Genomic DNA, 13,506 nt, shown 5'->3' on the forward strand with positions numbered 1-13,506 from the left:
CAGTGCTTTTCAGTAAAAGATAATATATATATAAACTTAATTATATATATAATTTATATATATTATAATTATATTATATATTAGTATATAATTATATATACATATATACATGATTGCATATATGTATATATGCAATTATAATGCAATGGGATAAATGTGATGGTAGTAGGTCAAGTGCATGATTATAGTGGAGACCACACAGTTCCTAAATTTGGGAAAAGAAAAAAGGTTCAAGGAAGGCTTCCCAGGAAAATAAAGACCTCCACTCAGAGAGCTGAAGGCAGTGTACGGGTTAACCAGGTTAGAACACCAGAGACACAGATACAAAACTTATATACAAGAAGAGGGATGAGCAAAAGCTAAATAGGAAGGTGAGGAGATGGATCTCACCTTAACTTCTCATGCCTTGTTTAAGAGGAGGGACCTGTACCTATAAATCACAATGAGATTTTGAGCAAGAAAAGCAATGCCTAGTGGAGTGGTAGCCTCATGGGAGGCCTTAAGAAAGCCTTACTAAATTATTTTTACCAACCTTACTTTCAGCTCATTAATAAAAGCTTTCCTAAAGTTAACTTAAAATGTCTCTTATTTTTTTTAAGACTGAACAAAGACACAAGTTTTTCTTTGGATTTGTCTAAGCTAAGATGCTGATAAGATGGCTGTTTGCAAATGGACCAGTTTGTGTCCACAGTGTAATATATATAGAGGCACCCATGTAAATATGCATTCACATATGTATACACATGTATGTTTTTGTTTCTTTTCTTGTCTTTCTTTTTCTCTCTCTCTCTTTCTCTCTTTCTTCCTCCCTCCCTTCTCTTGCTCCCTTCCTTCCTTTCGCCCTTTCTTCTCTTCTGTCTTTGGTAACTATGTTGGCAACCATGCATATGTTTAGGAATTTGTAATACTTTTGCAAAATAAGTTATTTTTATCTAATGAACATATGTGACAGGCAATTTAGCAATATAGTAAAAATGTCACATATATCAGAATTTAAAATCCATTTGATCTGAAGTTCTGAAACAAAGTCATTCAGGTATATTCACCTACTCATTGGTTTGAAAAGTAGTTTTTCCACAATTCTCTAAACAAACTGGAGTTTTCAACTAGTTTTCCTCCAGTTTCCTCCAGACAGAGAGAGGAGAGTTCCCTGTTTAAAACGCACAAACGTGGTGATAACGTCAGATTTTAGCCCTCTCAGGGAACAGTGGTGTCCATCCATGGGCCTATTTTCCTCCTTGATAGCTTCAGAGCCCCAAGCTAATGATCATTTACCTTAAACATCAGGCAGAAAGAACGATCAGAGATGAGATGCCACAGGTGGTGGATCAAAATGGATCATGTGTTTTACTCGCTGCAAGAACTACTGAACCTATAGGTAAGGTTTCGCTCCCATAAATGAACAGTGTGCACTATATTGAAGTTCCTCTGCCATCAATTTGGATTATACTGAGTTATGCGCATTTCAAAACCAGTGGTCTAGACGCAGTAATATGAATGAATTAAATGAGAGCTCAGTTTCAAGCTAATGAATATGTAGTGACACATCAGACTTATAAATCCCTAGTTATGATGATATGTATAAATTATACCATATCTTTTTATACCTTTAAGTCATGATCATAGTATTCTAAATTTTAAATGCTATTATTAATTATCCATTGTTACAATAATATGCTATACGACCTAAGTGAAATAAAAATCTGCCTCTCAGTCTAAAAACTCCAAAAGCAATGATGTAGTAAAACAATAAAACATTTAAAAATTTAAAGGAAATAATAAACTACCCGGCTAGCTCAGTTGGCCGAGCATGAGATCTTAAAAATTAAACAAAAAATAATTATGGTTTCAGTCACCAGGAAAGCACACTTGTACCATTATACATATGGCATATATTGTTATGTTCTTTAATTGGCCAGGAAAAGTGGTTCTCTCTTCTCTCACTGAAGCTTGCTATAGTCAAAATGTGTTGTGTTTGCCTGCTCAGAGCCGTTCTCTCTCTTCGGAAATAGATGACCTCAATTACTTGTTAGAGAATATGATCCCTTCATTTGGCTATCATTTTGATGGGATACTTATATGAGGTGCTAATTACAATAGTAGAATAATATAGGTGGAAAATGACCCAAATTAGGTCAATTGAAGTCTCTCTCAGGAATTTGAATCCTGAGTACAATGAACTAATAGAGGAGTTTATGCATTCTGTGACAGTGGGAACCTGTTGATTTTTTTAAATTGTTTTAAATCCCCAGATCCTAGGAGTTATCCTATTTCTACCTTTCTAGAAGCCTTGGTGGTTCTATGTTTCCATTCATTCTATGAGCTACCCCATTTATTAAGCAAACTTACAAAACAAACCAAAAAAACACTTTTTCAAAATTTCTCAAGGTAGCCATTGATGGTTTCTATTGCTTGTCACCAAAGAAACCTGACACAAAGACTGATAGCAAAGCTTATAGGGAATAAGCAAGTGCTGAAAGAACTGTATTATAATTCAGAATTTTAAGTATTATAGGAAGAAACAAACAGTACATTAGGAGGAAGTAAAGGAGGGACAGCCAGCTCATATGTGATTAAAAATTAGTTTCTATGGATGAAGTGAAGAATGGGTGTCAGAAAAGACAGGATTAGAGCTTGTCTAAGGAGGAGGGAGCAACATCAGAAAAGGGATCCAGAAAGGACAAATCCAAGATGTGATCAAGGGTTAGCAATAACCCCAGTTCACACATAGATCCTGGGGAACATAGAAATGGGAGAAAAGATTAAAATGGGAGAAAAGAAGACTTGTTTGTCTGCTTTTAAAATAAATGTTTATTGTGGCTCTGTGATGTAATGGTAAATAAGACAAACATGTTTCCTACCTTCAGGAAACTTACACTTCCATGGAGGAGAGAGATAAATGGCTAACAAAAACATTTTCCAACAAACGTATAAAATACTTAAAAATGCAACACATTTTGTATAGGAAACAAGGAGCTAAGATAGAGAACAATGGCATGAATTGAAGGGAGGGAGGTGTGGAGGGAGAACTGGAGGAAGGCAGTGATATTTTAGATACAATTTAAATAATGGGGAAATGAGAAGAATGGGGCATTCCAGGGAAGGGAAGAGAACCTATAAATAGCCTAGGAAGGGAAGACTTTGACTTGTTCTCAGAATTGATTGGTGGTGACTCCAGCCAGGTAAACAAAGGAGAGTGTAGCAAAAGGCAATCCTGGAGAAACAGGCAGGGGTCAGATCACATAGCTTTTGTGTTCTAGAGAGGAATTTGGGATATATTTCAAATTTATGACTAAGCTTTTTACATTTTATAAAGGTCAACTTAAGGATTATTGGGGGGACAATTAGTCTTGGATGATGAGTGAGATTTATGGGATGAAGAAATGTGAGGAATCAAGAAGGGCATATCATAGCAGACATAATGGGAGATTTAAATGCAAACATAACATAGGATTTTTTTTTACTTCAGTAGATGATTTAGAACTACTGAAAAAAGTGTTTATTATAGTAACCACTACCATCCAATATGATATTGTTCATAATACATATCTCTACTTTTTAAAATAACATTTTAAAAAGTATTTAATATTTATTTATTTACTTTTGAGAGAGAGGGAGAGAGAGAAACACAGAGTGAGCACACACCAGGGAGGGACGGGGGGAGAGGGAGACACAGACTCCAAAGCAGGCTCCAGGCTCTAGGTAGTCAGCAAAGACCCTGATGGGGGGCTCAAACTCATGAACCGTGAGACTGTGACCTGATGTGAAATTGGATGCTTAACCAGCTGAGCCACCCAGGTGCCCCACATATTTCTACTTCTAATATGCTATAGTGCTTATACTTCCTACTATGTATTTAGAATTTAATTACATGATGACCGGTACGGTATAATTTATATTAAATTTTGTTTCCCATCTAGATAGAAAACATCTTGATAGCACTGCCCATGCCATATATTTCTGTGTTTCTCACATTATCACATTACCTAGCTTATAACTGACATAAATATGAATTAGTAGTAATACTTATCTATCTATTGGTTACTATGCCCAGGTACTGTGCTAAGGGCTTTACATGTATAAATGCATTTATTCCTCATTCTAATTCTATGAAGAAGGCCCAATTACTATTTTATAGATGAAAAAAAAAATTGCCAAAATGAAGTCCCTTGTTCACTTACTACTAGTTGATTAACTGACGTAATGTTTTAGAGATAGGAAAGATGTAAGTATCTGATCAGGTAGACTATTGGTCAAAGTATTTTGAAAAGAATACGTGTGAATAACATTTTCATGATATTTCATTCCTTGGTCCTTTGGAAATCAATCACAAATATGTCCAATGTGATAGAAGCCACATATTTTCTCCATGAGCATTTGCGAATTATTCTTCATATTTAAGAATGTGTCATTTAAATGGAAGAGTTTATATAGTAAAGATCAATGACACTATCTCAGTTACTCTCTCTTTCATTTAATTAAGCCAAACTATATTTCTCCCGCCCCTAAATCAAAAAGATGAGTACTGATTGATTCTAGGATGTGGGTGGTTCATTTTGTCTGGACCCTAAGCATTTCTAACATCTAGATATATATGCAGAAATACCCATCAAATAATGATTGTGACACAGATTATGATTGGGGTCCAATTATCTCAACAGATACAGATGCCATAAAGTTTAAAAGAGAAAAGAGACAGTGATATGAAGGGGGAAAAATAACAAACACAACACTAATGGGAATAAGAAGAAAACATAAAGACTGTCAGAGAAAATTACAGTTGGGCTTACTACAGGAGAACACAAAAAGGAAACAAGAATAAAAATAATTTAGATTCTACCCTGAGGCGTACTACTATAAAAACAATGGAGGAATTTTAATTGGGCAAAAGTGCTCTAAAGGTTTGTTTAAAACTATTTCTCTCCTTAAAACACAACTACAATGATGACATACTTGACATTTGCTCACAATCCATTTTCCGCACCCAAAGTTTAAATTTTGTAAACAGGCAATTCCAGTTTCTATTTTGGTTCACATTCTGAACACAAATAATTATGTCCTACGCCCCCTCAGGAAGAGAGCATTTAAATAATAAGTGGAAGATAGTATTAAAATAAATATCAACACACCAATCTGTACAGAAAATCAGACAGATGAGACAAGATGTTTGGCAATAGGAGTAGTGAAGATGAAGAAGGAGATATGGGGAGAGGAGGAGGAAAATGAGGAGGCTGAGAAGAACACTATCATCACACATACACACACACACAGGGACAGAAACACAGACACAGACACACACACAGACACAAACACACACATGCGCGCACGCGCGCACACACACACACACACACACACACACACACCTTTAGACCCTGGTTACTTTTAAAACTTCAAGTCTTTAAATTTTCCCAGTTCTTCCAAGAATAATTCATTTTCTGGCCATGTTTAATATCTTTTCCCCTCTCTCTGCCCTTATCCCCCACTCCTAATTTTGTGAGTGTCTTGGCTTACAGAAAACTGTGTCATTCAGAAATATTACGATCACAACAGGCTGATTAATAACTGTGTTGAAAAGCTAAATTTTGGTGATAGACCACATAAATCTTTCCTATATAACATATCGGTTCTGCAGCCTGTAGGGTTGATAGAGTTTTGATCTTAGGTTTAACTGAATTTCTTTCAGAGCTCTGGCAAAATAGGACCACAAAGAAAATGCCATTAGAGGCATTCATATTTTCTTAATGGAGAGGCAGAAACTTGGTTTAGGAAAACTCTGCAAATTATCACTGGCTGTTTAGGTAAAGTAAGAAAAAGTGTCGTTATAACGTGAATGAAGATGCTCTTAAAATAATATTTAAATCAATCCTCAATTCTTCAAGAATTTGGAGAATTAGTTACTTGTTGCCTCATTTAGTTCTCAAAATAAATTTAGCCTAAAGCACTTTAATAAATATAAATGACCCAGAAATATATTAAAATGACATCTTGTAAACATCATATGGCTTCATAATTTGGGGCCAATTTACGCATATTACATTTTTCTCTTATATGTGTTACAAAATATTCTCTCTTTAACTATTTATTTCAGTTTATTCATACATTTTCTCACCAGAGAAGCAGGTTTTAAAAGGAACACCTATCAACAACATATCGTGGGACACTAGTGTTCAACAAATATAATTTAAGAAATGCTAACAAGATTTTTTTTTCCCTTCCCTGAATAAAACAGTAACTCAGAAACTTGGTCAAGGAAGCAGGGCATATATTAGTCTAGAAGTCAAAGATGAAGGCAAGGGAATACCGTTCAAAGTGAAGTCACAGAATTAAAGCCCTTACAACATTGTGGAACTTTCTGAAAATCAGCCTCTCTTCATATGTATGGACTGACATGGTTCTATCTCAAACATTTCAGATCTCTGTTCCTAACTTTGTCTTAATAGCTTGCAATAAAGGCAGCAAATGATTATGTTAATAGTACAGATCCTCAAACATGACTGTAGGTTCTAAATCCTTTCTGCCTCTTACTAGCTTTGTGACCTCTAGGAAGTAATTTAATCTCCCTATACCTCATTTTTTTCTTCTGGTAAGTGAAAATAATACTAATACCTACCCCATGAGTTGTTATGTTGGTTAGAATTTGTAAAGGGCTTAGAAAGAAGACTGTAGCACAGTGAAAAGTGTATAATAAATATATGAAGTTAAAAAATATGTAAAGTCAGTATCAGTTAGGCACCTATGCTAGTCCAAGTCATGTTATACATGATGCACAAGGTAGAATAGGCCAAATCTTTGAATTATTCAGCTTATCTACTAGAGAAAAATAATAGAAATGAGTGTGTTAACAAATAAACAAGATTTTTGGATGGAGTTATATGCTATGAAGAAATGAGTGTTAAGTGATAGTGAGGGAGGAGAGGCTCTGATTGGGAAGGCTCTTCTGGAAACTGGTGTTTGAGATAAGAGGGCAGTATGGGTATAGGAACAGGGACTCTAAAAACTTACCAATGAGAGTTACAGTCTGTTCCTGAGACAAGGGACAAGGGGCTCAGAGAAGGAAAGTGAAAAGGAGTGTATAATGCCAGAGAAGCAGGCAGCACTTACCCGTCAGCCAGGACTTGGCTTCTGGATTTAAAGTCCAATGGAAAAACATGGCAGGATTTAAAAGTGAGGACTGAGTTGATCTGTCTAGTTTAACTGGTAACAAACTCCTTTTCTTTCTGCATGATGACTGAAACATAGTATCCATTGGTCTGACTTTTTGCATTGGCATGATGCTTTTGACCCTGAAGCGTGGTTTGCTACTGAGTAAATAAATGCAAAAGATACTTGTTGGATGGTATATGTGTATCTGTCACTAACAGGTTTTATTTCCTAATCGCTTGGTAACTACATTCATCTAGTTATATATAAATCCAGTTATACTTTTTCTTTCACTGTATTTCACTCATCCATAATTCCTCTTTCATTTCATCATTTGCTGGTTGGTTGAGGTTATTAATCATAATATTCAAATATGGGATTTCAATTTAGGCCAGTTGTTTCGCCAGTAAAATCAGGTAGTAAAAACCACATTTTTTGTATGAAAAGTCCTATTTTATATTTTCAATAGGGCAGTAAACTGTGAATATGTCAAATTTTTAACCATAAGTAAAACCAAATTTTAGCATTTAGCATGGAAGTTATTTTGCATTTTTAAAATGCAATAACTATGATCTTATCAGAATGTTTTCCTCCAAACTCCATGTACCCAAATTCAATAATTATTATTATTTTCTCTTTGTGAATGAGTTTTTCCTTAATTATTTAAACTCCCTTGTGGATTGGATACTCCTTTGGAAAAGCTATGTTGGCTAAACATTAATACTGCTCTTTGCTTTGTTTCAATTGGAACAAAAAATTAGGGGACTTCTTTCTGGCATCCAGGTATCTCCCTACTTAGATGAATAAGCTGATTAAATGGACGCATGTTTTAGTCTTATGAAGTCCGTGATTTGTTACAATCTCATGACTTTTAATACCTTGATCTCATTTTTATTCTTTTCAGTTTTTCTGATAAAAAATCCTGATTTCTTTAAACTCAAACCATAGAATTATGTGTATGTACGGGGTTAGCTTCCCTCAGTCTATGTTAAATTAAATATTGACTTTGTGAGCTCTATACCATTTATTATTTACCATTCTCAATCTGTGGAATTTATTAAAAAATTGATAAGAATGCCTGGTGGTGAAATCCCTACAGATGTCAAATTGGATGACCCAACCAAGCCAATTACAAAATTGACAGATCTATGGTTACTTCAATAAAAATGACACAATCTGATTTTACCAGGGACTGATATTTTTAAAGGACACTTTGAGACATTTTCTTTGAAGGAATAATGTTCTTCAATTTTAGAAAACTACTTTTTTTTCCAGAAAATTGCTTTCTTGTGAGCCTTGTTAGCCTTTCTGTTCTTTCTCCCTTTTTCTAGAAGCTGATTTCTCATGCTTCGGCACTTTAGAAAATGTTGGGAGAGAATTTCAAGTATTTAAAAAAATATTTTTAGCAGATTTACCTTTTGTGCAAAGTGTCAGACAGTTCAAGGGGGCACCCTGAGCTTTCTCACATCTTTTGTCAGCAGAACAGAATTCCATCCCTAAAGAACAGTTGTTCACATTACAAAAATAAGTCTCCTACGTAGGTGTCCTTGCTGATAGCCTCTAGAGAAAGGATAAAAAATAAATGATCCTATAGACTGATTAACCTACTCTCTGTCCCATCACCAAACCTAGGGCTCTTGGTAAGGTGGTAATGAAGGGTTCTGCAGGGTTTGGATAATGCTTTCCAGTTTCCAAACAGGTTTTTAAACCTCTATCATAGACTGTTTTCTAATTTAGCTTCTGTGGGCAGAGATCATATAAGTAAAGAACAAAATGTTAAATGAAGCATAGTAGCCTTGAAGTAATGTTAAAAATATCTGTTATCATTCTTTCATACTCATGATGTTAAGGATATCAATAGCTGTAGTTAAAAGAAAGGCGGGGGCGGGGGGGGCAGTTGCTACTTTCAAGTCTACACAATTATCAAACAAAAACCCATCCCTCTATGGTCCAAGCTATCTGTTCACACATATATAGTTAGCACAATTTCTCAAGCCAGGCTGCACTTTGGGATCCCTTGGGAGCTTGTAAAACTTCCCACTGCTGGAGTTTCAGTCCCAGGGAATCTGCTTTAATTGTCCCAAAATGGGAGCAGGTATTGGTGTGTGCTAGTCAGTGCTTCCCCAGATATAGGACTCTAAAATGCAGTCTGGACTGAGAAACTCTGGGGCAGATGGAAACCTCTCTTCAAGTGTATGGTTGAAAATATCTGAAAGGTAAAATAATTCGTGAGAATTATTCTTTCTGATGAAAATGAGGCTAATCTGGGGCTGGCTGGCTGTGTGTTTCACTGGCATTTATTGTTTTCAGACATGCAATTACTCCATGTTTTTATTATTGGTCTTAGTATCATCATTAGTCGTAGTAGTACAGCTTCTGTAACTCATCTTTTGGTTAATCAATAAGCCAACATATGTATTTAGATTCACTGCTCTGTGGTAAATTCCAAACAACAACAACAACAACAACAACAACAGTAACAGAATTAAACTTGATCTTTGACCTCAGATCACTTACACGTTGTCCATGTTGCTCTGAAGACAAAAGGGCTTAAGAGGGATATAGATGCTAAAGAAAAAAGGACGTCTGTTTGTACTGTTGCATTTCTAATATTGAGGTTTGGGTGAGAGAAGTGCTTAGGAAAGTCATAGATGCAGGTGACATTTGTTAAATGCTGTCTCTATCACTGACATCAGACAAACAACTTTATGTTCCATCCATTCCTGCTTTCCAGTTCATTAAATACTCAGTACTCAACAATCAGAAACTTGAGATAGTACAGCATGTATCAGGTACTATGCCTTTTACAGTAGAAGAGTAGTGTTTTCCAATGAGGTGTCACTGTACAAGAGGTGTGGCTACCTCTGTGGTATTGACAGGGATTAGTAATAACCTGTGGTGAATCTTGAACAACAATGCCATATGTCTCAAACTTTTATTATAATAAAATGATTAAGAGCATGGACTCTGGAATCAGACTCCCTAAACTTTTAGGATTAGTGATGTGCTCAGACTAATAGTACTGTCATCTTTAAGCCTTGGGTATTCCTATCCCTAAACTGAGGATAACAGTATATATTTCATGAAGTGCCTATCTGACTCAGTCAGCAGAGCATGTAATTCTTTTTTTTTAAATTTTTAATGTTTTTATTTATTTCTGAGAGAGAGAGAGAGAGAGAGACAGCATGAGCCGAGGAGGGCCAGAGAGAAAGGGAGACCAGAATCAGAAGCAGGCTCTAGGCCCTGAGCTGGCTGACAGCACAGAGCCCGACATGGGACTCGAACCCACAAACTGTGAGATCATGACCTGGGCCAAAGTGGGAGGCTTAACTTACTGAGCCCATGCTAGGCATGGAGCTTACTAAAAAAAAAAAAAAACAGTATGTATTTAAGATAGTTTTTGTAAAATGAATTTCAGACTCCATATCAAGTGTTCAACAATATACATAGTACATGTCAGTCCTCAAGAAAATGCTAGTTTATAATTATTATTTTTGTTGCTGATATATTATTATTTATTACTGCAAGTAATGTAAATATGCTTCACTGTGCATCCTAGGGTAACAGGCCATCAAGTAACAAAATAAACAGAGGGGAAATGCTTTGCTAACAGAATCATAGTTTAGAAAGTTATAATGGTAGAAAATCATGCTCAACCTAAAACAGTGTTGAAGATGTATAAATAACAAAATGTCCTTAATGAAAATGGGAACACTGGGAATGTTCACAACCTACTGTTATAAAATTGCAAGATCAACTCTGTCGATGTTGGCAAATGTGGGTGGTAGTCAGACTGTCCAACACAATGAAGTTAGAAATGCCAGTTTTAGCTTTTATATGTTGACCTTTAGCAATTAAGAGTAATTCAGTGAACAAATACTAGTGAGGAACACTTAGGTGTCACACTAGCCGAAGTTTATGGGGCTTTGATACAGAATATTTTTTGTAGTTCCTATGAAAATACTAAATCGAGTAGAGGACAGTCCAATACATCTTAGAAGGAGCATTTATTATTAAATCTAATACATGATTTCCCGGTTAAATTTTAACTTTTTGAAGGATCAAAAATTAGAACAAAGGTGTGGGAAAAAGTCTTTTCCAATCACGTTCATAATCAGGAACACCCTCAAATCCTACCAAAGAGCTTTTCTTTTATAAACAGCTTCAAGAGATGAATGGACTATTCCTGATGTCCACAGTGCCTGTATTTAAATGTTGTGCTGTGATTATGCCACACCAGGGAATATTAGACACTGGGAGATACTGGCACAGCTGATGTAAGGGGCAGAGAGAGCCCATTACTGTCGATGAGAAGACTGTGAACTAAAAGACAAACAGATGTAATACTCCTCTGAAATATGTGCCATGGTATTAACTACAAGATTGAAAAAGTGGAGAGGAGAGTGGGATGTAGAAAAATAGGTTTGAATAAATTGGGACCATCTGCATATTTAGAGGGGAAGGGGTGGAGGGCTATTTGAACAGAAAACACAAAAGATGAAAATAAGGTTGGTATCACACCATATAGAGATTGTCAGTATGTCTGTAGAAACTGTGGCACAGAAAGTCCTTGTATAAAGATGTCCGTGATTGGAATTTGAGTCCTTAGGTACATTATCTGTAAAACCTAGAAATCTGGGCAAATCACATGGTAGGTGTGCAATAAACAATGGGTGAATGAAAATAAATAATGAAGGGAGAAGGAAGTTTAAAACAAAAAAGCATCATGGAAAGAAGACTGAAACAGAAAAGATTCAAAATGATCCAAAGGAGATAGAAAAAGACTACTCTAAATAAGGCTAAATGTGTGCACAAAAACATACATACAAACATTTGGAAACAATAACTTTTATTCCATACCCAGGTGGTAGGTTTCCTTGATTAGGTCAAGGGCTTCCTGAGTATGTCAAATAATTATACACTAGCATTTTGTTAAAAGGGTATGTTAAAGAGCTTCAAATAAAATATTTATGATTTACCTGAATGGATCTTCAAAGAAAGGAAAAAAATGATATAAAAAAACTTCACTTATTTAGGTATAACATTTGACTTAGGCTTTATAGTAGTCCAGAGGAAACAAACAGAGAAGCAGAACTTACAAATGTTCACTATTCTTGGATACACTATTAATAAAGTCTTCTTGCTGGTACATTCATTGCAGTGTCATATCTATCAATACCAGCCTTCCAGCATTAATTCTATCAATAATAAAACAGAGATCACAATTTCACAACTGCTTATAAAGAGCTTATAAGCTTTTATTTGGTAATGAGTTACACAGATGGTCCATGACTCTCTTAATACGAACAGTGTGTGCATGTGTACGTGTGTGTGTGTGTATTTTCCAGGAACCAGAGTAAGAACGAGAGGAAAAGTGAAAATGTCTGAGGTTGAAATACCCAATTATTGAATGGTACCTACTATAGATATTTAAGGAAGGAAGTTAGTGTAATGCCTGACACTTCTTCATGAATCTATTTTACTACTCACTCTGTGATAAAAGACAAATTTTAACTCACTTAAATCCACAAAATGGGAAATTCATTTTACCTCAGCTGATTCATTTCCTTCAGTGGAAACATCTTTATTATAATGTACTTTTGTTGGGATCAAAGGAGATTCTTAAGGGGGTCATTTAATTCGACGGAGAATTGTGATACTAGTGATAAATTCTCAGAATATGCAATAAAAAATTGTAGTAACATGATTAAAGTAAAATAACCCGTATTTTATTTGAAATTACATACTTCACTGGAATATATATTCTAAGTTGCAAATAGTTAAGTCTCCAAAATTTTACCTGAAAATAGATTATTAGGGATTAGGGTAACATTTTATCTACTAAAGTATGTAATAAACAGTGTCTAGATTGCCAGGCACATCTCTCAAATTAAACTTAATCTATAGTATTATTGCTATATTATATGATTTTGTGAAGGGAGTACAACATAATACTGTTGTTACTCTAAACAGAGACATTTTAAAACAGAAATTATCCTTCCAATCCTTTTGATCTTGAGTGCTTGAGTTTCAATTAGATAAGTAAGAAGTGTCTGAGGGTTCCTGTGGCTATTCTAAGGAAAAAAATGAGTGACCTTTTCTAAGTGCCTACTATATGTTAAAATACTATGCTAGATGATTTACATATATTAACTAAATTAGACTTCAGATTAACTCCAAAACTACACATTTTAACTTACTAAAAAAATGAGAGCATCACGTATATTTAAGTAATTGCCTTAAGCCCCATAGATCATAAAGGGTACATACAGATTTTTAAATCAGGTTTGTCCATTGTTTATTTTCTCACTTTTGAGAGTTTCAGACTCAGTGTCTTAGGGTTCTGGATATTTATAATGACTAATT

The 13,506-nt window shown here is 35.1% G+C and overlaps 1 protein-coding gene across 1 annotated transcript in view; it reads right to left on the reverse strand.

The window, feature by feature from the left end:
- Positions 1–13,506, reverse strand: part of TENM2 (teneurin transmembrane protein 2) — a 3,267,991-nt gene that overhangs the window by 2,624,948 nt on the left and 629,537 nt on the right. The window lies entirely within an intron of this gene.

The sequence above is a fragment of the Crocuta crocuta genome, unplaced genomic scaffold (assembly GCF_008692635.1).
Source record: "Crocuta crocuta isolate KB4526 unplaced genomic scaffold, BGI_CrCroc_1.0 scaffold131, whole genome shotgun sequence".
Lineage (NCBI taxonomy): Eukaryota > Metazoa > Chordata > Mammalia > Carnivora > Hyaenidae > Crocuta > Crocuta crocuta.